The sequence below is a fragment of the Hyla sarda genome, unplaced genomic scaffold (assembly GCF_029499605.1).
Source record: "Hyla sarda isolate aHylSar1 unplaced genomic scaffold, aHylSar1.hap1 scaffold_1047, whole genome shotgun sequence".
In the NCBI taxonomy this organism is placed as follows: Eukaryota; Metazoa; Chordata; class Amphibia; order Anura; family Hylidae; genus Hyla; species Hyla sarda.
The window spans coordinates 73,568-97,830 of record NW_026607666.1 but is presented as its reverse complement, the minus strand read 5'-3'; the positions used below and the strand labels follow the sequence as shown (position 1 = coordinate 97,830).

The window sequence follows — 24,263 nt, the reverse complement described above, 5'->3', positions numbered from 1 at the left end:
AAAAAGAAGAAAAAGAAGAATAATACGCCCAGAAAAGAGGCGAAAAGGAGAAAAACGTAAAAAAACGTGAAAAAAAAGTAAGAGGAAGAGAAGGGAAAAAAAGGTGGAAATGGGTTTAAAAGTGATCTCGGCGGAGAAATATATATATATATATATATATATATATATATATATATATATATGCGCACACACACACATAGATATAAACGTATTCTCCGTTGAGATATTGCAGCCGCTGCTGTGTCCAGGCCCAGGAGCCTTAGCACTGTGCTGTGATGTCACTCAATACCACTGACATCACTAGGTGTAAACAACATCTCTCCTTTGCTGTGTATGTGACTATGGAGCTGTTTGGTGATGTCGTCTATTATGGCCTTCATAGAAGCAACAGGAGATTGTTGCATCCATCTTGAACCCTCAGAACTACAGTGCTATGATGTCACTCACTTCCACAGGCCTTGCAGAGTGTAAACAACAACAACCCAGCTTTGTTGTGTATGTAACCATAGGGATTTGTGATGTCACCTAGAACCTTCACAGCAGCGACAGCTTTATGAGGAGCATCAGCACTGCTCTGCCTGAGCAGAACCATCACCGCCATAGGTTGTCAAATAACCCGGATTTAACCCACACAGGTAAGTCCAATGGGGTGCAGGCATGTCCTCTATGCTTACAGCTTCCCGTGGGTGTTGGTTTGATACCGTTTGGGGACAGCCAAGGAGGCATCTGCAGGCAACAAAGGTAGGTGTGTGCTTGTGTGTGTGTTTCCTATGCAGATCCTAAGCCCAGTGTCACATGCAAGTAGGAGGAGTAAGAAGGGTTCCTGGCAAATCCGGGTTATGGATTGCATTTAAAAAGGCCCCGTGGGAGTGCAATGGGCCCCTGTCTTGCTGCTTAGCAATAATGGTATGGGTTTAGGTTCTGCTGTGTGTACTGGTGGTTGACTGCCCCCAGCCCAGAGTGTGCATGGAAAATTGTCTGGCAGCCTCCCTGACAGCAAGCAGTGATAGTGCCCATGAAGGGGACCTTGTTGGGCCCGCCCCTTTCACGGTTATCGCTTCTCGGCCTTTTGGCTAAGATCACGTGTGGATTTCTGTGCGTGGTTTGGGTTGAAAGGAGTGGTGATCGGGGCCCTCTTTACGGGGGGCCCTGGATTGTTGCTGAGCTGCGATCGTGGGTTTTACCTGCAAAAATGAGCGAGAAGGCGCGTGGACTTGAGGACACGGTGCGGATCTACGTTCCTGGCGAGCACCGGGGGACGATCGGACTTGACCAAATCGTTGTGGAGATTCTTCGCATGCTTGATTACCTACAGGTATGGAATGTATTGGCTATACAGGATTTTCCTAGGCAAGGAATTTATGATATTACTTTTTGTGGTTCTGAGATTTGCCAGAGAGTCTATATGGATCTTGAAGAAATGAAGAGGAAAAGTGAGCCTGCTATAATGAAGAAGATTAAAGTGGAACCGTTATTTATGAATACAACAAAGGTAGTAATTGTCCACATGTATAATCCTAAGGTTTCTGATGAAATGGTTACAAACTTTTTGTTCCGGTATTGCGAGGAAGTGAAATTTATAGGAAGACTTAAGAACAAGTTTGGGTACTTTAATTGTAAGAGAAAGTTTATTGTAAAATTTAAAAAAGATGAAGGAATGCAAGATGGAAGGAAGAGCATACCACAGGTGTTTTCTATCGGAGGAGAGAGAGGTTTCTGCTTTTATGAAGGCCAGTTGCAATATTGTAGAAAGTGCCATGCCTATGGCCATGTGCAGGATTATTGCCCTGAGAAAGGAGAATGTTGCAGAAATTGTGGGAAAACTGGTCATGAAGCAAGTATTTGTACAGAGAAGAAGACATGTGATATCTGTGGAAGTGAGGAACATTTGGCAAGAGGCTGTGATATGTGGTATAAAAAGAAGAGAAGTTATGCTGATGCAGCTGGGAATAGAGGAGAACAAAGAGAAAAAGGGGGAGGGAGGTTTGTTCCTGGAGTTGGTGAGAGTGTGAGTGTGAGTGTTAATGTGGCACAGGTGGCTGAGGAAAGTTCTGTGATAGTGGAGCACATTAGCACTCAGGAGAGGTCAGGGGAGGAGGGTGTTTCCACTGCTGTGACTGGTGAGGAGACAGGTGTGGGAGGTGAATTTACCTTGGTGAAAAAGAAAAAAGCAAAAAAAGTGAAAGTGGTGGAGAAAATTGAGACAGTGTATGGTGATGTTCTTTCTAGTGAAGAGGCTATGGATGATATTGAATGTCCAAACCCAATTGTGGGGGAGGAGGAGGGAATGGAAGTTGTTGGGTCATCTCAGAGATCTCTAACACCTGGTCAGAGAGTTTCTCGCAGTAAGGAAGAAGAGGAGGAGGAAGATGAGGATGTGCAGGTTGTGAATAAAAGGTGTAAGACAGGGAGCTGGTCTGAGGATCAGGAAGCCCTTGTTCTTGGTAGTGATAATGAAATAGACAGGGACTCTAACATAGGGTCGCCTGATTGTTTTGCAAGTTTACATAGGAAAGTTGAAGGCCAAAATGTTAATTTCTAAGTTAAGATGGATTTTAAAGCATTTGGTTTTCTTTTCCTAGTTATTATGACTTTGGTTGTAACAACTATTAATGTAAGAAGTATTGAGTCTGAAATTAGGAGAGCTGCAATTTTTGATATTCTTGAGAATGTTAGAAGTGATGTGATATGTTTACAGGAGTGTGCAATAAAGTCAGCACCTTATGCAAATGAGTGGAAGTGTGGGCAGTCCTTCTGGTCCACATGTGCAGAAAACAAAAATGAAGGTGTTGGGATTTTATTGCGAAACAGGGACATTAAAGTTTTAAATTGCCAAACTTTAGTACCTGGTCGTTGTATGGTTTTAATTTTTGAGGTTTTGGGCCAGAGGATGAGAATTTTTAATGTGTATGCTCCAGCAGAAAAACAAGCACGTTTGTCTTTTTTAGAGTCCCTTAAGTTTTTTATCCCTGGTCGTGAAGATACTATTATTGTTGGCGATTTTAACTGCATTAGATCCGTCAATGATCGTGAGAGCTCTGCTGAGGTTAGAACTGATATTACTTCCAATGTTTTAAATCAAATTATTCAAGACTTGCATTTTACTGATGTTGGACTGATGGTTAGCACTGATGAAAGATATACGTACATATCAGATAGTGGCCGCTGTAAATCCCGGATCGATTACATCCTGGTCTCTGATGGGATTAAGGTGGTCCGGTGCAATCAAATGATGTCAACTTTCTCAGACCACAAGATGGTGTCGGCTGAGATAAGTGTCACAGAGTCCCTTCATTTTGGGAGGGGGCTCTGGAAATTAAATGTAAGTCTATTGGAAGATGAGGAAGTAATGGCTGGTTTTAATCATGTGTTTTTATCCTGTGTTTCTAAACAACCTGATTTTAGTAATGTCTTAGTGTGGTGGGAATGGGCTAAAGGAGAGTTTTCTAATTTCTTTAAGATGTTTTGCATAAAGAGAGCACAAGAGAAGAGGAGGAGTGATGAAAGGCTTGTATCCCGGTTAGAGACTCTCTATAAGTTTAAACGTGTTGGTGTGGAGGTGGAGGATGAGATTGTTAAGGTGAAGGGGGAGATGAAAAAAAGGTTGTTGGAAAAGGGAAGGAATATTGTATATAAGTCTAAAGTGCAGCACCTAGAAGAAAATGAGCAGTGTACACGGTATTTCTTTAAAAAATGTTTTAATGCTAAAGGTGTTTTTAAATCTGTTTTTACCCCTACGGGGGAAGTTTTTGGAGAGGAGATGGTGAAGGAGATTGGCAGATTTTATGAGACACTCTTTAGTAATAAGAGCAGAGCCAGTGAGACGGAGATGAATGATTATTGTAATATTTTGGAGAATAATGTTCCTGTTGAAAAAGTAGATTTTTTGATTGATGATGTTAGTGAAGGGGAGATCAAGCAGGCCCTGGATAAGATGGCCAAAGGGAAGACACCAGGCTGTGATGGTCTCCCCGCTGAGTTTTATTCCGCGTTCTGGAATATTTTAAGTAAAGAGTTTACACGGGTGGTGCAATATGTTTTTAACTCAGGTGTTTTAGCTGAATCTATGAAGAAAGGGGTCATAACATTAATTCATAAAAAAGGTGATGGCAGAGATCTTAAAAATTGGAGACCTATAACTTTATTAAATTGTGACTACAAGATAATTGCTAAGATTGTGGCTAATAGACTGAGTGATGTAGTGGACCACCTTGTGGGAGAATACCAAGTTTGTGCAGTACCGAAAAGAAAAATAACAGATAATTTATTGCTTTTAAGAGACTCTATTTATTACAGTAACTTTAACAAGAATGCACTGTTTGTTGAGTCCATAGATTTTGAAAAGGCTTATGATAAGGTTGCACATGATTTTATGTTCATTGCTTTAAAACACTTAGGTATTCCAGAAAAGTTATTATCTGTTATTATGAGTTTTTATCATGGGGTGACAAGTCAGATTTTAGTAAATGGGCATGTGGGGCCTGCTTTTAATGTCTTGTCTGGAGTCAGACAGGGATGCCCACTCTCCCCAATTCTGTTTATATGCGTTATAGAGGGCCTGTTGAAGAATGTGCAGAAAGATAAATGTGTGAGTGGTGTTTTTATTCCAGGTAGTGATGGTAGTAAGTTAAAGGTTTTAAGTTATATGGACGATGTGGTTTTTACTTGTACATCCCAAGCAGATCTCAACAGAGTAAATTTGCATGTGAGGATTTTTTGTTGTGTGGCTGGGATGAATGTGAACTGGGGGAAGTGCCAATTATGCAGTTTTGGGAACCAAGAGAATATAGTAGTGGATGGTGTTAAGGAAAAAGAAGACATTGAAGTGCTAGGAGTGATATTTGATAAAGACCTCAAAGGAAAGAAAAGTTATGAGACTTTGGACAGTAAAATTGAGAAGAAGCTATCCTTCTGGAGGTTAAGGAACTTGTCACTTAAAGGGAAAGTTCTTATCATTAAGTCTGTAATCCTACCGCTTCTCTTGTATACGGCTATGGTGCTTCCTCCAGGGAAGTTATGGACTAGGAGAGTCACAAGGAAGCTTTTTGTGTTCTTCTGGGGGTCTAAGATGGAGAAAATGAGAAGAGAAGAAGTGATGAAGAGTATGAATTTGGGCGGATATAACTTTCCAAACATTGATCTGTTTTTAAAGGTGCACTATTTTCTTTTAATTTTTAAATTGATACAGTGCAATAATAGGGCGGCAGACATGAGTAAATACCTTGCAGGATGGTTGTTTTCCAAATGGGGCTGGTGTGAGAGGGATTTGAGGAGACCCATAGCACATGTGATACCTACCTTCTATGTGCTCCTCAGGTCTTTCAATGATCAATTTGGTTTGAGCTCTTTAGGTGAACCTGATAAAAAGAAAATAGAACAAGAAATAAGGAAAAATGAGAGATTATATGAAGTACCATTCTGCACTAATGCTCAGTCTGTGAAGATTTGGAAGTTTTTTAAAGTTATTGGACTATCAAACAGACAAAAAGACGTTAGTTGGATGTCCTTTCATGGCTGCCTCCCAACCCGATCTTTTTTAAATGGAAGAGGTTTGAGAATAAGTGACAGATGCCCAAGAGAGGGTTGTGGAGGTAGAGAAGACTTAGTGCATCTTTATTGGGACTGTTTTTATGCAAAAGAATTTTTTATGTTTTTAAAGAAGTTTTTAATCCAACTCACTGGATATAACAGTTTTTCTTTTGAGAAAGTTTTTATTGGTCAAGATCTTAGTAAAAAGGAAGATACACGTACTAATTGGATTCTTTTTTCTGTTTTTAAAGAGGTTTTATGGGACTCACGCAATTTGCTTGTTTTTAAAAATGTTGTTATTTCTCCGAGGGAATTGAAAAGATTGTTTTTAGGAAGGATTTTTGCTATCTTTCTACTGGAAAAAAAGAGAATTGGTGAAGAAGAAGCGGAGAAAATCTGGATGCATACACGATGGAAAAATTTATAAGAAGTACGTAAAGGAGAAAGCTGTAAGTTTTTGACCAATTTCTGTGATTGTTTTTGACATGTTTTTTTGTTTTGTTGTTTGGTCACTTTTTCTTGGCACTCGGTTCCCTTAGTTAGTTTTTTCCGTATGATGTTTTTTCAGATATTGTTTTAAGTGACGAGTCTTGGTAGGTGACCTGATGATCGTCCAAACAATAGTCTGTAACTGAGGAAAAAAAAAAAAAAAAAAAAAAAAAAAAAAAAAAAAAAAAATCTGTTCTTATCAGTTTAATATCTGATACGTCCCCTATCTGGGGACCATATATTAAATGGATTTTTGAGAACGGGGGCCGATTTCGAAGCTTGCTTCCGTCGCCCTATGCATTGACCCGATATGGCAGTATCTTCGGGTACAGTGCACCACCCCCTTACAGGGTTAAAAAGAAAGATTCCTACTTTCATTGCTACCTGCTTGCTGGCTAGCCAGCTAGCCAGCCCTGTGGGCCTTGCTGCTGCTGCAGCCAAAAAACAAAAGGTGGTGCTGCTGCTGCTTCTGCTGCTTCTGCTTCTGCTTGTGTCTGGCCCCTGTTGGAGCGTCCAGGCACAGGACTTCTGCTGCTGCTGACTAAATGGCCTCCTTAATTGGATCATTTGAGTAGCCAGCACACCTGTGCAGGTAGGGCATGACATGATAGGCAGCTGCCTTGATAGCGGGTGGGTGCTGAATGTTCCTAATTGACAAAATAAGATTAATGCTTATGAAGAAATATAAAATCTCATCCCTTCCCCAATATCGCGCCACACCCCTACCCCTTAATTCCCTGGTTGAACGTGATGGACATATGTCTTTTTTCGACCGTACTAACTATGTAACTATGTAACATAACATGGGGGGGGGGGGGGGGGGGTCTCCTGGCTGTTCACACAGGTGTGTCATTGCTGTACATTGACCATGCATTGCTTCTGTGGTATTGCAAAGGCAAAGACAAATGCTTCCAGCCATCCATTGCACTAATGGATTGGTCATCAGCTGGCTGTCTATGTCCCGCATCAATATAGACCAAAGTACAGAGGGTTAGGCTATGCTATTGTGCACCTACCTGATGCATCAGAAGGTGCGAGGCCCTTGCTAAATTCTGTGCACAGACTTTGAGATCTATGCTTTAGACTGTATCTAAACCTGCTCCAACATGGACTGACATTCTGGCCTACTTTCAGCCGATGCGACTTGTCTGTCGCTGAACAGTCGCTTTTTATGTATTCAGCACCTATGTATAATGTTGTAAAAATGCTCTAGAAGCTAAAGTCGCAGAAATGTCACACATATTTGGCCTGCAACTTTCTGTGCGACAAATTCAGACAGGAAAAATCTGTATAAATCCTTAGAAAATTATCCCCCAGTGTCTCCATCTGCTGGCGGTATTGAATAAGCATTGCTGCACTGATGGGGTATGCATTAGACGAAAAAAAAGAAGAAAAAGAAGAATAATACGCCCAGAAAAGAGGCGAAAAGGAGAAAAACGTAAAAAAACGTGAAAAAAAAGTAAGAGGAAGAGAAGGGAAAAAAAGGTGGAAATGGGTTTAAAAGTGATTTCGGCGGAGAAATATATATATATATATATATATATATATATATATATGCGCACACACACACATAGATATAAACGTATTCTCCGTTGAGATATTGCAGCCGCTGCTGTGTCCAGGCCCAGGAGCCTTAGCACTGTGCTGTGATGTCACTCAATACCACTGACATCACTAGGTGTAAACAACATCTCTCCTTTGCTGTGTATGTGACTATGGAGCTGTTTGGTGATGTCGTCTATTACGGCCTTCATAGAAGCAACAGGAGATTGTTGCATCCATCTTGAACCCTCAGAACTACAGTGCTATGATGTCACTCACTTCCACAGGCCTTGCAGAGTGTAAACAACAACAACCCAGCTTTGTTGTGTATGTAACCATAGGGATTTGTGATGTCACCTAGAACCTTCACAGCAGCGACAGCTTTATGAGGAGCATCAGCACTGCTCTGCCTGAGCAGAACCATCACCGCCATAGGTTGTCAAATAACCCGGATTTAACCCACACAGGTAAGTCCAATGGGGTGCAGGCATGTCCTCTATGCTTACAGCTTCCCGTGGGTGTTGGTTTGATACCGTTTGGGGACAGCCAAGGAGGCATCTGCAGGCAACAAAGGTAGGTGTGTGCTTGTGTGTGTGTTTCCTATGCAGATCCTAAGCCCAGTGTCACATGCAAGTAGGAGGAGTAAGAAGGGTTCCTGGCAAATCCGGGTTATGGATTGCATTTAAAAAGGCCCCGTGGGAGTGCAATGGGCCCCTGTCTTGCTGCTTAGCAATAATGGTATGGGTTTAGGTTCTGCTGTGTGTACTGGTGGTTGACTGCCCCCCAGCCCAGAGTGTGCATGGAAAATTGTCTGGCAGCCTCCCTGACAGCAAGCAGTGATAGTGCCCATGAAGGGGACCTTGTTGGGCCCGCCCCTTTCACGGTTATCGCTTCTCGGCCTTTTGGCTAAGATCAAGTGTAGTATCTGTTCTTATCAGTTTAATATCTGATACGTCCCCTATCTGGGGACCATATATTAAATGGATTTTTGAGAACGGGGGCCGATTTCGAAGCTTGCTTCCGTCGCCCTATGCATTGACCCGATATGGCAGTATCTTCGGGTACAGTGCACCACCCCCTTACAGGGTTAAAAAGAAAGATTCCTACTTTCATTGCTACCTGCTTGCTGGCTAGCCAGCTAGCCAGCCCTGTGGGCCTTGCTGCTGCTGCAGCCAAAAAACAAAAGGTGGTGCTGCTGCTGCTTCTGCTGCTTCTGCTTCTGCTTGTGTCTGGCCCCTGTTGGAGCGTCCAGGCACAGGACTTCTGCTGCTGCTGACTAAATGGCCTCCTTAATTGGATCATTTGAGTAGCCAGCACACCTGTGCAGGTAGGGCATGACATGATAGGCAGCTGCCTTGATAGCGGGTGGGTGCTGAATGTTCCTAATTGACAAAATAAGATTAATGCTTATGAAGAAATATAAAATCTCATCCCTTCCCCAATATCGCGCCACACCCCTACCCCTTAATTCCCTGGTTGAACGTGATGGACATATGTCTTTTTTCGACCGTACTAACTATGTAACTATGTAACATACATGGGGGGGGGGTCTCCTGGCTGTTCACACAGGTGTGTCATTGCTGTACATTGACCATGCATTGCTTCTGTGGTATTGCAAAGGCAAAGACAAATGCTTCCAGCCATCCATTGCACTAATGGATTGGTCATCAGCTGGCTGTCTATGTCCCGCATCAATATAGACCAAAGTACAGAGGGTTAGGCTATGCTATTGTGCACCTACCTGATGCATCAGAAGGTGCGAGGCCCTTGCTAAATTCTGTGCACAGACTTTGAGATCTATGCTTTAGACTGTATCTAAACCTGCTCCAACATGGACTGACATTCTGGCCTACTTTCAGCCGATGCGACTTGTCTGTCGCTGAACAGTCGCTTTTTATGTATTCAGCACCTATGTATAATGTTGTAAAAATGCTCTAGAAGCTAAAGTCGCAGAAATGTCACACATATTTGGCCTGCAACTTTCTGTGCGACAAATTCAGACAGGAAAAATCAGTATAAATCCTTAGAAAATTATCCCCCAGTGTCTCCATCTGCTGGCGGTATTGAATAAGCATTGCTGCACTGATGGGGTATGCATTAGACGAAAAAAAAGAAGAAAAAGAAGAATAATACGCCCAGAAAAGAGGCGAAAAGGAGAAAAACGTAAAAAAACGTGAAAAAAAAGTAAGAGGAAGAGAAGGGAAAAAAAGGTGGAAATGGGTTTAAAAGTGATTTCGGCGGAGAAATATATATATATATATATATATATATATATATATATATATATATATGCGCACACACACACATAGATATAAACGTATTCTCCGTTGAGATATTGCAGCCGCTGCTGTGTCCAGGCCCAGGAGCCTTAGCACTGTGCTGTGATGTCACTCAATACCACTGACATCACTAGGTGTAAACAACATCTCTCCTTTGCTGTGTATGTGACTATGGAGCTGTTTGGTGATGTCGTCTATTACGGCCTTCATAGAAGCAACAGGAGATTGTTGCATCCATCTTGAACCCTCAGAACTACAGTGCTATGATGTCACTCACTTCCACAGGCCTTGCAGAGTGTAAACAACAACAACCCAGCTTTGTTGTGTATGTAACCATAGGGATTTGTGATGTCACCTAGAACCTTCACAGCAGCGACAGCTTTATGAGGAGCATCAGCACTGCTCTGCCTGAGCAGAACCATCACCGCCATAGGTTGTCAAATAACCCGGATTTAACCCACACAGGTAAGTCCAATGGGGTGCAGGCATGTCCTCTATGCTTACAGCTTCCCGTGGGTGTTGGTTTGATACCGTTTGGGGACAGCCAAGGAGGCATCTGCAGGCAACAAAGGTAGGTGTGTGCTTGTGTGTGTGTTTCCTATGCAGATCCTAAGCCCAGTGTCACATGCAAGTAGGAGGAGTAAGAAGGGTTCCTGGCAAATCCGGGTTATGGATTGCATTTAAAAAGGCCCCGTGGGAGTGCAATGGGCCCCTGTCTTGCTGCTTAGCAATAATGGTATGGGTTTAGGTTCTGCTGTGTGTACTGGTGGTTGACTGCCCCCCAGCCCAGAGTGTGCATGGAAAATTGTCTGGCAGCCTCCCTGACAGCAAGCAGTGATAGTGCCCATGAAGGGGACCTTGTTGGGCCCGCCCCTTTCACGGTTATCGCTTCTCGGCCTTTTGGCTAAGATCAAGTGTAGTATCTGTTCTTATCAGTTTAATATCTGATACGTCCCCTATCTGGGGACCATATATTAAATGGATTTTTGAGAACGGGGGCCGATTTCGAAGCTTGCTTCCGTCGCCCTATGCATTGACCCGATATGGCAGTATCTTCGGGTACAGTGCACCACCCCCTTACAGGGTTAAAAAGAAAGATTCCTACTTTCATTGCTACCTGCTTGCTGGCCAGCTAGCCAGCCCTGTGGGCCTTGCTGCTGCTGCAGCCAAAAAACAAAAGGTGGTGCTGCTGCTGCTTCTGCTGCTTCTGCTTCTGCTTGTGTCTGGCCCCTGTTGGAGCGTCCAGGCACAGGACTTCTGCTGCTGCTGACTAAATGGCCTCCTTAATTGGATCATTTGAGTAGCCAGCACACCTGTGCAGGTAGGGCATGACATGATAGGCAGCTGCCTTGATAGCGGGTGGGTGCTGAATGTTCCTAATTGACAAAATAAGATTAATGCTTATGAAGAAATATAAAATCTCATCCCTTCCCCAATATCGCGCCACACCCCTACCCCTTAATTCCCTGGTTGAACGTGATGGACATATGTCTTTTTTCGACCGTACTAACTATGTAACTATGTAACATAACATGGGGGGGGGGGGGGGGGGGTCTCCTGGCTGTTCACACAGGTGTGTCATTGCTGTACATTGACCATGCATTGCTTCTGTGGTATTGCAAAGGCAAAGACAAATGCTTCCAGCCATCCATTGCACTAATGGATTGGTCATCAGCTGGCTGTCTATGTCCCGCATCAATATAGACCAAAGTACAGAGGGTTAGGCTATGCTATTGTGCACCTACCTGATGCATCAGAAGGTGCGAGGCCCTTGCTAAATTCTGTGCACAGACTTTGAGATCTATGCTTTAGACTGTATCTAAACCTGCTCCAACATGGACTGACATTCTGGCCTACTTTCAGCCGATGCGACTTGTCTGTCGCTGAACAGTCGCTTTTTATGTATTCAGCACCTATGTATAATGTTGTAAAAATGCTCTAGAAGCTAAAGTCGCAGAAATGTCACACATATTTGGCCTGCAACTTTCTGTGCGACAAATTCAGACAGGAAAAATCAGTATAAATCCTTAGAAAATTATCCTCCAGTGTCTCCATCTGCTGGCGGTATTGAATAAGCATTGCTGCACTGATGGGGTATGCATTAGACGAAAAAAAAGAAGAAAAAGAAGAATAATACGCCCAGAAAAGAGGCGAAAAGGAGAAAAACGTAAAAAAACGTGAAAAAAAAGTAAGAGGAAGAGAAGGGAAAAAAAGGTGGAAATGGGTTTAAAAGTGATTTCGGCGGAGAAATATATATATATATATATATATATATATATATATATATGCGCACACACACACATAGATATAAACGTATTCTCCGTTGAGATATTGCAGCCGCTGCTGTGTCCAGGCCCAGGAGCCTTAGCACTGTGCTGTGATGTCACTCAATACCACTGACATCACTAGGTGTAAACAACATCTCTCCTTTGCTGTGTATGTGACTATGGAGCTGTTTGGTGATGTCGTCTATTACGGCCTTCATAGAAGCAACAGGAGATTGTTGCATCCATCTTGAACCCTCAGAACTACAGTGCTATGATGTCACTCACTTCCACAGGCCTTGCAGAGTGTAAACAACAACAACCCAGCTTTGTTGTGTATGTAACCATAGGGATTTGTGATGTCACCTAGAACCTTCACAGCAGCGACAGCTTTATGAGGAGCATCAGCACTGCTCTGCCTGAGCAGAACCATCACCGCCATAGGTTGTCAAATAACCCGGATTTAACCCACACAGGTAAGTCCAATGGGGTGCAGGCATGTCCTCTATGCTTACAGCTTCCCGTGGGTGTTGGTTTGATACCGTTTGGGGACAGCCAAGGAGGCATCTGCAGGCAACAAAGGTAGGTGTGTGCTTGTGTGTGTGTTTCCTATGCAGATCCTAAGCCCAGTGTCACATGCAAGTAGGAGGAGTAAGAAGGGTTCCTGGCAAATCCGGGTTATGGATTGCATTTAAAAAGGCCCCGTGGGAGTGCAATGGGCCCCTGTCTTGCTGCTTAGCAATAATGGTATGGGTTTAGGTTCTGCTGTGTGTACTGGTGGTTGACTGCCCCCCAGCCCAGAGTGTGCATGGAAAATTGTCTGGCAGCCTCCCTGACAGCAAGCAGTGATAGTGCCCATGAAGGGGACCTTGTTGGGCCCGCCCCTTTCACGGTTATCGCTTCTCGGCCTTTTGGCTAAGATCAAGTGTAGTATCTGTTCTTATCAGTTTAATATCTGATACGTCCCCTATCTGGGGACCATATATTAAATGGATTTTTGAGAACGGGGGCCGATTTCGAAGCTTGCTTCCGTCGCCCTATGCATTGACCCGATATGGCAGTATCTTCGGGTACAGTGCACCACCCCCTTACAGGGTTAAAAAGAAAGATTCCTACTTTCATTGCTACCTGCTTGCTGGCTAGCCAGCTAGCCAGCCCTGTGGGCCTTGCTGCTGCTGCAGCCAAAAAACAAAAGGTGGTGCTGCTGCTGCTTCTGCTGCTTCTGCTTCTGCTTGTGTCTGGCCCCTGTTGGAGCGTCCAGGCACAGGACTTCTGCTGCTGCTGACTAAATGGCCTCCTTAATTGGATCATTTGAGTAGCCAGCACACCTGTGCAGGTAGGGCATGACATGATAGGCAGCTGCCTTGATAGCGGGTGGGTGCTGAATGTTCCTAATTGACAAAATAAGATTAATGCTTATGAAGAAATATAAAATCTCATCCCTTCCCCAATATCGCGCCACACCCCTACCCCTTAATTCCCTGGTTGAACGTGATGGACATATGTCTTTTTTCGACCGTACTAACTATGTAACTATGTAACATAACATGGGGGGGGGGTCTCCTGGCTGTTCACACAGGTGTGTCATTGCTGTACATTGACCATGCATTGCTTCTGTGGTATTGCAAAGGCAAAGACAAATGCTTCCAGCCATCCATTGCACTAATGGATTGGTCATCAGCTGGCTGTCTATGTCCCGCATCAATATAGACCAAAGTACAGAGGGTTAGGCTATGCTATTGTGCACCTACCTGATGCATCAGAAGGTGCGAGGCCCTTGCTAAATTCTGTGCACAGACTTTGAGATCTATGCTTTAGACTGTATCTAAACCTGCTCCAACATGGACTGACATTCTGGCCTACTTTCAGCCGATGCGACTTGTCTGTCGCTGAACAGTCGCTTTTTATGTATTCAGCACCTATGTATAATGTTGTAAAAATGCTCTAGAAGCTAAAGTCGCAGAAATGTCACACATATTTGGCCTGCAACTTTCTGTGCGACAAATTCAGACAGGAAAAATCAGTATAAATCCTTAGAAAATTATCCCCCAGTGTCTCCATCTGCTGGCGGTATTGAATAAGCATTGCTGCACTGATGGGGTATGCATTAGACGAAAAAAAAGAAGAAAAAGAAGAATAATACGCCCAGAAAAGAGGCGAAAAGGAGAAAAACGTAAAAAAACGTGAAAAAAAAGTAAGAGGAAGAGAAGGGAAAAAAAGGTGGAAATGGGTTTAAAAGTGATTTCGGCGGAGAAATATATATATATATATATATATATATATATATATATATATATATATGCGCACACACACACATAGATATAAACGTATTCTCCGTTGAGATATTGCAGCCGCTGCTGTGTCCAGGCCCAGGAGCCTTAGCACTGTGCTGTGATGTCACTCAATACCACTGACATCACTAGGTGTAAACAACATCTCTCCTTTGCTGTGTATGTGACTATGGAGCTGTTTGGTGATGTCGTCTATTACGGCCTTCATAGAAGCAACAGGAGATTGTTGCATCCATCTTGAACCCTCAGAACTACAGTGCTATGATGTCACTCACTTCCACAGGCCTTGCAGAGTGTAAACAACAACAACCCAGCTTTGTTGTGTATGTAACCATAGGGATTTGTGATGTCACCTAGAACCTTCACAGCAGCGACAGCTTTATGAGGAGCATCAGCACTGCTCTGCCTGAGCAGAACCATCACCGCCATAGGTTGTCAAATAACCCGGATTTAACCCACACAGGTAAGTCCAATGGGGTGCAGGCATGTCCTCTATGCTTACAGCTTCCCGTGGGTGTTGGTTTGATACCGTTTGGGGACAGCCAAGGAGGCATCTGCAGGCAACAAAGGTAGGTGTGTGCTTGTGTGTGTGTTTCCTATGCAGATCCTAAGCCCAGTGTCACATGCAAGTAGGAGGAGTAAGAAGGGTTCCTGGCAAATCCGGGTTATGGATTGCATTTAAAAAGGCCCCGTGGGAGTGCAATGGGCCCCTGTCTTGCTGCTTAGCAATAATGGTATGGGTTTAGGTTTTGCTGTGTGTACTGGTGGTTGACTGCCCCCCAGCCCAGAGTGTGCATGGAAAATTGTCTGGCAGCCTCCCTGACAGCAAGCAGTGATAGTGCCCATGAAGGGGACCTTGTTGGGCCCGCCCCTTTCACGGTTATCGCTTCTCGGCCTTTTGGCTAAGATCAAGTGTAGTATCTGTTCTTATCAGTTTAATATCTGATACGTCCCCTATCTGGGGACCATATATTAAATGGATTTTTGAGAACGGGGGCCGATTTCGAAGCTTGCTTCCGTCGCCCTATGCATTGACCCGATATGGCAGTATCTTCGGGTACAGTGCACCACCCCCTTACAGGGTTAAAAAGAAAGATTCCTACTTTCATTGCTACCTGCTTGCTGGCTAGCCAGCTAGCCAGCCCTGTGGGCCTTGCTGCTGCTGCAGCCAAAAAACAAAAGGTGGTGCTGCTGCTGCTTCTGCTGCTTCTGCTTCTGCTTGTGTCTGGCCCCTGTTGGAGCGTCCAGGCACAGGACTTCTGCTGCTGCTGACTAAATGGCCTCCTTAATTGGATCATTTGAGTAGCCAGCACACCTGTGCAGGTAGGGCATGACATGATAGGCAGCTGCCTTGATAGCGGGTGGGTGCTGAATGTTCCTAATTGACAAAATAAGATTAATGCTTATGAAGAAATATAAAATCTCATCCCTTCCCCAATATCGCGCCACACCCCTACCCCTTAATTCCCTGGTTGAACGTGATGGACATATGTCTTTTTTCGACCGTACTAACTATGTAACTATGTAACATAACATGGGGGGGGGGGGGGGGGTCTCCTGGCTGTTCACACAGGTGTGTCATTGCTGTACATTGACCATGCATTGCTTCTGTGGTATTGCAAAGGCAAAGACAAATGCTTCCAGCCATCCATTGCACTAATGGATTGGTCATCAGCTGGCTGTCTATGTCCCGCATCAATATAGACCAAAGTACAGAGGGTTAGGCTATGCTATTGTGCACCTACCTGATGCATCAGAAGGTGCGAGGCCCTTGCTAAATTCTGTGCACAGACTTTGAGATCTATGCTTTAGACTGTATCTAAACCTGCTCCAACATGGACTGACATTCTGGCCTACTTTCAGCCGATGCGACTTGTCTGTCGCTGAACAGTCGCTTTTTATGTATTCAGCACCTATGTATAATGTTGTAAAAATGCTCTAGAAGCTAAAGTCGCAGAAATGTCACACATATTTGGCCTGCAACTTTCTGTGCGACAAATTCAGACAGGAAAAATCAGTATAAATCCTTAGAAAATTATCCCCCAGTGTCTCCATCTGCTGGCGGTATTGAATAAGCATTGCTGCACTGATGGGGTATGCATTAGACGAAAAAAAAGAAGAAAAAGAAGAATAATACGCCCAGAAAAGAGGCGAAAAGGAGAAAAACGTAAAAAAACGTGAAAAAAAAGTAAGAGGAAGAGAAGGGAAAAAAAGGTGGAAATGGGTTTAAAAGTGATTTCGGCGGAGAAATATATATATATATATATATATATATATATATATATGCGCACACACACACATAGATATAAACGTATTCTCCGTTGAGATATTGCAGCCGCTGCTGTGTCCAGGCCCAGGAGCCTTAGCACTGTGCTGTGATGTCACTCAATACCACTGACATCACTAGGTGTAAACAACATCTCTCCTTTGCTGTGTATGTGACTATGGAGCTGTTTGGTGATGTCGTCTATTACGGCCTTCATAGAAGCAACAGGAGATTGTTGCATCCATCTTGAACCCTCAGAACTACAGTGCTATGATGTCACTCACTTCCACAGGCCTTGCAGAGTGTAAACAACAACAACCCAGCTTTGTTGTGTATGTAACCATAGGGATTTGTGATGTCACCTAGAACCTTCACAGCAGCGACAGCTTTATGAGGAGCATCAGCACTGCTCTGCCTGAGCAGAACCATCACCGCCATAGGTTGTCAAATAACCCGGATTTAACCCACACAGGTAAGTCCAATGGGGTGCAGGCATGTCCTCTATGCTTACAGCTTCCCGTGGGTGTTGGTTTGATACCGTTTGGGGACAGCCAAGGAGGCATCTGCAGGCAACAAAGGTAGGTGTGTGCTTGTGTGTGTGTTTCCTATGCAGATCCTAAGCCCAGTGTCACATGCAAGTAGGAGGAGTAAGAAGGGTTCCTGGCAAATCCGGGTTATGGATTGCATTTAAAAAGGCCCCGTGGGAGTGCAATGGGCCCCTGTCTTGCTGCTTAGCAATAATGGTATGGGTTTAGGTTCTGCTGTGTGTACTGGTGGTTGACTGCCCCCCAGCCCAGAGTGTGCATGGAAAATTGTCTGGCAGCCTCCCTGACAGCAAGCAGTGATAGTGCCCATGAAGGGGACCTTGTTGGGCCCGCCCCTTTCACGGTTATCGCTTCTCGGCCTTTTGGCTAAGATCAAGTGTAGTATCTGTTCTTATCAGTTTAATATCTGATACGTCCCCTATCTGGGGACCATATATTAAATGGATTTTTGAGAACGGGGGCCGATTTCGAAGCTTGCTTCCGTCGCCCTATGCATTGACCCGATATGGCAGTATCTTCGGGTACAGTGCACCACCCCCTTACAGGGTTAAAAAGAAAGATTCCTACTTTCATTGCTACCTGCTTGCTGGCTAGCCAGCTAGCCAGCCCTGTGGGCCTTGCTGCTGCTGCAGCCAAAAAACAAAAGGTGGTGCTGCTGCTGCTTCTGCTGCTTCTGCTTCTGCTTGTGTCTGGCCCCTGTTGGAGCGTCCAGGCACAGGACTTCTGCTGCTGCTGACTAAATGGCCTCCTTAATTGGATCATTTGAGTAGCCAGCACACCTGTGCAGGTAGGGCATGACATGATAGGCAGCTGCCTTGATAGCGGGTGGGTGCTGAATGTTCCTAATTGACAAAATAAGATTAATGCTTATGAAGAAATATAAAATCTCATCCCTTCCCCAATATCGCGCCACACCCCTACCCCTTAATTCCCTGGTTGAACGTGATGGACATATGTCTTTTTTCGACCGTACTAACTATGTAACTATGTAACATAACATGGGGGGGGGGGGGGGTCTCCTGGCTGTTCACACAGGTGTGTCATTGCTGTACATTGACCATGCATTGCTTCTGTGGTATTGCAAAGGCAAAGACAAATGCTTCCAGCCATCCATTGCACTAATGGATTGGTCATCAGCTGGCTGTCTATGTCCCGCATCAATATAGACCAAAGTACAGAGGGTTAGGCTATGCTATTGTGCACCTACCTGATGCATCAGAAGGTGCGAGGCCCTTGCTAAATTCTGTGCACAGACTTTGAGATCTATGCTTTAGACTGTATCTAAACCTGCTCCAACATGGACTGACATTCTGGCCTACTTTCAGCCGATGCGACTTGTCTGTCGCTGAACAGTCGCTTTTTATGTATTCAGCACCTATGTATAATGTTGTAAAAATGCTCTAGAAGCTAAAGTCGCAGAAATGTCACACATATTTGGCCTGCAACTTTCTGTGCGACAAATTCAGACAGGAAAAATCAGTATAAATCCTTAGAAAATTATCCCCCAGTGTCTCCATCTGCTGGCGGTATTGAATAAGCATTGCTGCACTGATGGGGTATGCATTAGACGAAAAAAAAGAAGAAAAAGAAGAATAATACGCCCAGAAAAGAGGCGAAAAGGAGAAAAACGTAAAAAAACGTGAAAAAAAAGTAAGAGGAAGAGAAGGGAAAAAAAGGTGGAAATGGGTTTAAAAGTGATTTCGGCGGAGAAATATATATATATATATATATATATATATATATATATATATATATATATGCGCACACACACACATAGATATAAACGTATTCTCCGTTGAGATATTGCAGCCGCTGCTGTGTCCAGGCCCAGGAGCCTTAGCACTGTGCTGTGATGTCACTCAATACCACTGACATCACTAGGTGTAAACAACATCTCTCCTTTGCTGTGTATGTGACTATGGAGCTGTTTGGTGATGTCGTCTATTACGGCCTTCATAGAAGCAACAGGAGATTGTTGCATCCATCTTGAACCCTCAGAACTACAGTGCTATGATGTCACTCACTTCCACAGGCCTTGCAGAGTGTAAACAACAACAACCCAGCTTTGTTGTGTATGTAACCATAGGGATTTGTGATGTCACCTAGAACCTTCACAGCAGCGACAGCTTTATGAGGAGCATCAGCACTGCTCTGCCTGAGCAGAACCATCACCGCCATAGGTTGTCAAATAACCCGGATTTAACCCACACAGGTAAGTCCAATGGGGTGCAGGCATGTCCTCTATGCTTACAGCTTCCCGTGGGTGTTGGTTTGATACCGTTTGGGGACAGCCAAGGAGGCATCTGCAGGCAACAAAGGTAGGTGTGTGCTTGTGTGTGTGTTTCCTATGCAGATCCTAAGCCCAGTGTCACATGCAAGTAGGAGGAGTAAGAAGGGTTCCTGGCAAATCCGGGTTATGGATTGCATTTAAAAAGGCCCCGTGGGAGTGCAATGGGCCCCTGTCTTGCTGCTTAGCAATAATGGTATGGGTTTAGGTTCTGCTGTGTGTACTGGTGGTTGACTGCCCCCCAGCCCAGAGTGTGCATGGAAAATTGTCTGGTAGCCTCCCTGACAGCAAGCAGTGATAGTGCCCATGAAGGGGACCTTGTTGGGCCCGCCCCTTTCACGGTTATCGCTTCTCGGCCTTTTGGCTAAGATCAAGTGTAGTATCTGTTCTTATCAGTTTTCATGCTGGTGGGGATGGGTGCTGCATGGAGGATGCAGGTGTACCAGGGCTTTCCGGGGCTGGTTCTGAGGAATCAGCTCGACGGCTGCCCCGATGTGACCTGTTCCCTCCGGGTCTCGCCATGAGGCTGAGAGGGTCTAGAGCCGAGGTACTTTTGTGCCTCGGGGAGTGGTGACCCCGAGGTGCCGAAACTCACTGGGAGAATAGGCTCACTGAGTTGAAGCACGGGCACCATAATCTCTTCACCTTGTGGCACTCACCTCTTGATTCCCGGCCTTCTGGCTAGGATCAGAGAAATTTTTATAGATCCGGCCGGATGTCCGGGCAGTATATCTGCACACATTCACTTATTTATTTATTTTTTGTCTCACTGTGTCACTTTTTGCGTGTTGTGTGTTCACAGGATTTGTCAGGATGCGGTAGCCCTTCTGGGTGTCCCTCCTGGCGGTCTAGGGGAGGTGTGTGTGGCCATTAGGTTCCGCACCTCCCTGCAAACACCCCGGGTACTCCTGCTTCGCAGGGTACCTACCGTAATCGGCTCTGCGGGCAGATACCTTGGCTAACGCCAAGGGGGATGCCGGGAGCATTTGTGGTCTCCTAGTAGCTTCGGCGAAAAGGGACATCGAACCTGGAACCTCGCAGGTACCTTTTGGTCCGGAGGCGAAGGGTAAGGTTTGTTGGGGGGCCTCTCTCCTATCGGAGAAGGGCTTGCGATAGACCGCATCCTTTGTGCACGTTTTTTTTAGTGTAACACGTTTGCACTTTTTCTTGCACTTTGGGTGAATCGAAAGCACGTTCCTCGGCTTTAGATAAAAAAAAAAAAAAAAAAATCTGTTCTTATCAGTTTAATATCTGATACGTCCCCTATCTGGGGACCATATATTAAATGGATTTTTGAGAACGGGGGCCGATTTCGAAGCTTGCTTCCGTCGCCCTATGCATTGACCCGATATGGCAGTATCTTCGGGTACAGTGCACCACCCCCTTACAGGGTTAAAAAGAAAGATTCCTACTTTCATTGCTACCTGCTTGCTGGCTAGCCAGCTAGCCAGCCCTGTGGGCCTTGCTGCTGCTGCAGCCAAAAATCAAAAGGTGGTGCTGCTGCTGCTTCTGCTGCTTCTGCTTCTGCTTGTGTCTGGCCCCTGTTGGAGCGTCCAGGCACAGGACTTCTGCTGCTGCTGACTAAATGGCCTCCTTAATTGGATCATTTGAGTAGCCAGCACACCTGTGCAGGTAGGGCATGACATGATAGGCAGCTGCCTTGATAGCGGGTGGGTGCTGAATGTTCCTAATTGACAAAATAAGATTAATGCTTATGAAGAAATATAAAATCTCATCCCTTCCCCAATATCGCGCCACACCCCTACCCCTTAATTCCCTGGTTGAACGTGATGGACATATGTCTTTTTTCGACCGTACTAACTATGTAACTATGTAACATAACATGGGGGGGGGGGGGGGGTCTCCTGGCTGTTCACACAGGTGTGTCATTGCTGTACATTGACCATGCATTGCTTCTGTGGTATTGCAAAGGCAAAGACAAATGCTTCCAGCCATCCATTGCACTAATGGATTGGTCATCAGCTGGCTGTCTATGTCCCGCATCAATATAGACCAAAGTACAGAGGGTTAGGCTATGCTATTGTGCACCTACCTGATGCATCAGAAGGTGCGAGGCCCTTGCTAAATTCTGTGCACAGACTTTGAGATCTATGCTTTAGACTGTATCTAAACCTGCTCCAACATGGACTGACATTCTGGCCTACTTTCAGCCGATGCGACTTGTCTGTCGCTGAACAGTCGCTTTTTATGTATTCAGCACCTATGTATAATGTTGTAAAAATGCTCTAGAAGCTAAAGTCGCAGAAATGTCACACATATTTGGCCTGCAACTTTCTGTGCGACAAATTCAGACAGGAAAAATCAGTATAAATCCTTAGAAAATTATCCCCCAGTGTCTCCATCTGCTGGCGGTATTGAATAAGCATTGCTGCACTGATGGGGTATGCATTAGACGAAAAAAAAGAAGAAAAAGAAGAATAATACGCCCAGAAAAGAGGCGAAAAGGAGAAAAACGTAAAAAAACGTGAAAAAAAAGTAAGAGGAAGAGAAGGGAAAAAAAGGTGGAAATGGGTTTAAAAGTGATTTCGGCGGAGAAATATATATATATATATATATATATATATATATATATATATATATGCGCACACACACACATAGATATAAACGTATTCTCCGTTGAGATATTGCAGCCGCTGCTGTGTCCAGGCCCAGGAGCCTTAGCACTGTGCTGTGATGTCACTCAATACCACTGACATCACTAGGTGTAAACAACATCTCTCCTTTGCTGTGTATGTGACTATGGAGCTGTTTGGTGATGTCGTCTATTACGGCCTTCATAGAAGCAACAGGAGATTGTTGCATCCATCTTGAACCCTCAGAACTACAGTGCTATGATGTCACTCACTTCCACAGGCCTTGCAGAGTGTAAACAACAACAACCCAGCTTTGTTGTGTATGTAACCATAGGGATTTGTGATGTCACCTAGAACCTTCACAGCAGCGACAGCTTTATGAGGAGCATCAGCACTGCTCTGCCTGAGCAGAACCATCACCGCCATAGGTTGTCAAATAACCCGGATTTAACCCACACAGGTAAGTCCAATGGGGTGCAGGCATGTCCTCTATGCTTACAGCTTCCCGTGGGTGTTGGTTTGATACCGTTTGGGGACAGCCAAGGAGGCATCTGCAGGCAACAAAGGTAGGTGTGTGCTTGTGTGTGTGTTTCCTATGCAGATCCTAAGCCCAGTGTCACATGCAAGTAGGAGGAGTAAGAAGGGTTCCTGGCAAATCCGGGTTATGGATTGCATTTAAAAAGGCCCCGTGGGAGTGCAATGGGCCCCTGTCTTGCTGCTTAGCAATAATGGTATGGGTTTAGGTTCTGCTGTGTGTACTGGTGGTTGACTGCCCCCCAGCCCAGAGTGTGCATGGAAAATTGTCTGGCAGCCTCCCTGACAGCAAGCAGTGATAGTGCCCATGAAGGGGACCTTGTTGGGCCCGCCCCTTTCACGGTTATCGCTTCTCGGCCTTTTGGCTAAGATCAAGTGTAGTATCTGTTCTTATCAGTTTAATATCTGATACGTCCCCTATCTGGGGACCATATATTAAATGGATTTTTGAGAACGGGGGCCGATTTCGAAGCTTGCTTCCGTCGCCCTATGCATTGACCCGATATGGCAGTATCTTCGGGTACAGTGCACCACCCCCTTACAGGGTTAAAAAGAAAGATTCCTACTTTCATTGCTACCTGCTTGCTGGCTAGCCAGCTAGCCAGCCCTGTGGGCCTTGCTGCTGCTGCAGCCAAAAAACAAAAGGTGGTGCTGCTGCTGCTTCTGCTGCTTCTGCTTGTGTCTGGCCCCTGTTGGAGCGTCCAGGCACAGGACTTCTGCTGCTGCTGACTAAATGGCCTCCTTAATTGGATCATTTGAGTAGCCAGCACACCTGTGCAGGTAGGGCATGACATGATAGGCAGCTGCCTTGATAGCGGGTGGGTGCTGAATGTTCCTAATTGACAAAATAAGATTAATGCTTATGAAGAAATATAAAATCTCATCCCTTCCCCAATATCGCGCCACACCCCTACCCCTTAATTCCCTGGTTGAACGTGATGGACATATGTCTTTTTTCGACCGTACTAACTATGTAACTATGTAACATAACATGGGGGGGGGGGGGGGGGGTCTCCTGGCTGTTCACACAGGTGTGTCATTGCTGTACATTGACCATGCATTGCTTCTGTGGTATTGCAAAGGCAAAGACAAATGCTTCCAGCCATCCATTGCACTAATGGATTGGTCATCAGCTGGCTGTCTATGTCCCGCATCAATATAGACCAAAGTACAGAGGGTTAGGCTATGCTATTGTGCACCTACCTGATGCATCAGAAGGTGCGAGGCCCTTGCTAAATTCTGTGCACAGACTTTGAGATCTATGCTTTAGACTGTATCTAAACCTGCTCCAACATGGACTGACATTCTGGCCTACTTTCAGCCGATGCGACTTGTCTGTCGCTGAACAGTCGCTTTTTATGTATTCAGCACCTATGTATAATGTTGTAAAAATGCTCTAGAAGCTAAAGTCGCAGAAATGTCACACATATTTGGCCTGCAACTTTCTGTGCGACAAATTCAGACAGGAAAAATCAGTATAAATCCTTAGAAAATTATCCCCCAGTGTCTCCATCTGCTGGCGGTATTGAATAAGCATTGCTGCACTGATGGGGTATGCATTAGACGAAAAAAAAGAAGAAAAAGAAGAATAATACGCCCAGAAAAGAGGCGAAAAGGAGAAAAACGTAAAAAAACGTGAAAAA

General features: G+C 44.8%; 7 non-coding genes and 2 pseudogenes across 7 annotated transcripts; all 9 read left to right on the top strand.

Annotated features, from left to right (window-relative positions):
- The first annotated feature begins 6,189 nt into the window (after positions 1-6,189).
- LOC130299393 (U2 spliceosomal RNA) lies at positions 6,190-6,360 on the top strand (annotated as a pseudogene).
- Positions 6,361-8,446: 2,086 nt separating this feature from the next.
- LOC130299367 (U2 spliceosomal RNA) lies at positions 8,447-8,637 on the top strand. The gene has a single exon (XR_008850510.1). It is a non-coding gene; the product is annotated as a U2 spliceosomal RNA (small nuclear RNA).
- A 2,086-nt stretch (positions 8,638-10,723) lies between these two features.
- Positions 10,724-10,914, top strand: LOC130299366 (U2 spliceosomal RNA). The gene has a single exon (XR_008850509.1). It is a non-coding gene; the product is annotated as a U2 spliceosomal RNA (small nuclear RNA).
- A 2,084-nt stretch (positions 10,915-12,998) lies between these two features.
- LOC130299365 (U2 spliceosomal RNA) lies at positions 12,999-13,189 on the top strand. The gene has a single exon (XR_008850508.1). It is a non-coding gene; the product is annotated as a U2 spliceosomal RNA (small nuclear RNA).
- Positions 13,190-15,276: 2,087 nt separating this feature from the next.
- On the top strand, positions 15,277-15,467 carry LOC130299364 (U2 spliceosomal RNA). Its single transcript, XR_008850507.1, has one exon. It is a non-coding gene; the product is annotated as a U2 spliceosomal RNA (small nuclear RNA).
- Positions 15,468-17,551: 2,084 nt separating this feature from the next.
- Positions 17,552-17,742, top strand: LOC130299362 (U2 spliceosomal RNA). Its single transcript, XR_008850506.1, has one exon. It is a non-coding gene; the product is annotated as a U2 spliceosomal RNA (small nuclear RNA).
- A 2,094-nt stretch (positions 17,743-19,836) lies between these two features.
- Positions 19,837-19,996, top strand: LOC130299395 (U2 spliceosomal RNA; annotated as a pseudogene).
- Positions 19,997-20,689: 693 nt separating this feature from the next.
- LOC130299392 (U2 spliceosomal RNA) lies at positions 20,690-20,874 on the top strand. The gene has a single exon (XR_008850534.1). It is a non-coding gene; the product is annotated as a U2 spliceosomal RNA (small nuclear RNA).
- A 2,091-nt stretch (positions 20,875-22,965) lies between these two features.
- LOC130299361 (U2 spliceosomal RNA) lies at positions 22,966-23,156 on the top strand. Its single transcript, XR_008850505.1, has one exon. It is a non-coding gene; the product is annotated as a U2 spliceosomal RNA (small nuclear RNA).
- The last annotated feature ends 1,107 nt before the right edge of the window (positions 23,157-24,263 follow it).